Here is a 2,338-nt window from a genome sequence, read left to right as displayed (position 1 = left end):
CCGGCGGACCCGCTTCCTGCTTTCCTTTTCATTCCAATCCGAGGACGGGCTGGCAAAGGGAGTCTGCGCATGCTCACATCCGTGGTGAAGTTTGCAGTGTGCCAGTACTGCGTTGTTTCTGACGTCCTCCCCACTTTCTTATTAGCGCGAGAAGGGGACGATTTCCGCTGGGGGGGGGGAGGGAGTTGTGCAGAGACCGAATTCCTGAGTTGGTTTATATTACCATAATCCCCTCCCCTCCCGTGACAGAAGAGGTGGTGTTAAGATTTAGGGGTGTCTGGCTCAAACCCCAACACTCCAGGCCCTTTATGTTTCTTTCAAGAGACCTAACTCCCAAAGCGTATTTAAGTGCATGTCTGTAACTCCCAGACTGGGAAAATGGGAAGCTAAGCAGGGATGGGAGACCACCAGGAAATCTCAGGAATGTAAGGGTCCCGCATAGAAACTCAGAAGATTAATATTGTAATAACGTATTAATCAGTATTCAAAAAAATAGGGCTAATATGTGTATAAGTGTTCAATTTTTTTCTTTTTTAAATCCATTTTTAAATGTCTTATTTTTCTTTAATTTGGGGGAGTTTTTTCTTTCAATCTTTTGTGTATGGGTTTTTTTTTCTTTTTCAATGCTCTTGTCTTAATTGATTTGTGTCTTTGTGTTTTTTCTTTAATGTTTTGGAGCTTTGCATTTTAATCTTTTTTAAAAATAATATTTGAATTAAAGATGGGGAAAACCATTGAAGACCGAAGGAAAACAAATTCCTGGAAAAAGTGCCCAGATAGATGTGACAGAAAAAAAATTATATCAGAAAAACAATTTAAAAACTGAGATTTTTCCACGTTTAGAGATGTGAAGAAGAAAGGAAAGAATGGAATAAAAGTGTACAACTGGCACAAAAACCCACCACCATTTTAAAGTGAAACACTGTTTTTGTCTTTAGCATCTTTCATTGTGCTTTACGATGCCATAAAGACCCACAGTGGCACAGTGGTTAGAATGCAGTACTGCAGGCTACTTCTGCTGATTACTGGCTGCCAGCAATTGGTCAGTTTGATTCTTATTGGTTCAAGATTGACTCAGCCTTCCATCCTTCCAAGGTGGGTAAAATGAGGACCCAGATTGTTGGGAACAATAGGCTGACTCTGTAAACCGCTTAGAGAGGATTGTAAGTGCTATCACTATTTACTCTTCCTGGTCTCGTTAAACAAAGACACTTTGTTAGTGTTCTATAGTTCCTGCTTTTTTGACAGTCTGCATGGAAATAGTTCAGTGACTACTGCCGGTTTGCTCAGGGGAATGTGCAGAGCAACAAAAATTGCTCTGCGCATGGGCAGAAGCAAAAAACAAAACAGGAGAACCGGTTTGTGGCGTGGCAGGCCTGGGTCGCTTCGGGTTCCAGCGACCCAGGCCGCCAAGCTACTACCAGTTCAGACGAACCGGTCTGAACCAGTAGGGACCCACCACTGAAGTAGTTGTTCCTTTGTCTATGTGTTATTTATTTTAACCTAATTGCAATCTGTATGTATTTTGGATCGTTGCAGGAGTTTCTTTTCAATTGAGGGGGGGGGGGGCAGCCTGTCAATCCCGAAATTGACATATATGTAGCCATTTTATTTAGATCTCTATTATACTCATCTATTCCTTTTTCTTTCTCTTTACTATGTAAAGGGGGGGGGTTGGGCTCGCCCCATTCTTAACATAGGGGGAGGAGCGAATATATAATGAGGATTGTTTTGGCTAGGTGAGCTTTTTTTCCCATGGGATCAGAGGCTGTTCCTGCTGAGAACGGAAGGTGGAGTTTGAAGACACCTTGCAATGTGAATGGAGTGTTTATTGGAGAATGTGACTTTTGAGGGATGTTTCTAACTTCCAATATTATGTGATGTGTCAGATCCGGAATTGGAACAGATTTTACCAATTTGATGCCTACCTAAATAAAAGAAATTTTGCTTTCGAAGATGGACTTTGCACATTTCTTCTTTGAATGGGTTTCATCACTTGGAAACCTGACAGTTCATCTACTTTGTTAGATTGGGTGAATGGAAGAGGCAAGACTCAGGTTTCAGCAACAACAGCTCTTTATTAAGTGACAACTATGTACAATCCAGCAAAGACTCTGTCTGGCAGCAGCCCTTTTATAGGGAGCTGTCAGACCTCTCGACCAATCACATTTGAGTATTGTTCCTGCCGGATCAGAGGATCCTGGTGGAAACTACCATACTGGCTATCAGTATGTAACATACTTCATAAATATTGCTGGGTTCGCTAGCTGGTAAACCGTCGTTGGGAGGCCTTTGGGCCAGAACCGTTCTGAAGGGACGGTGAAGAAGGATAGGTGTT

This window comes from Thamnophis sirtalis, unplaced genomic scaffold (assembly GCF_051295495.1).
Source record: "Thamnophis sirtalis isolate CommonGarterSnake01/CBP01778 unplaced genomic scaffold, rThaSir2_p1.2 scaffold_3, whole genome shotgun sequence".
Taxonomy (NCBI): Eukaryota; Metazoa; Chordata; class Lepidosauria; order Squamata; family Natricidae; genus Thamnophis; species Thamnophis sirtalis.
This window is presented reverse-complemented; position numbering follows the sequence as displayed.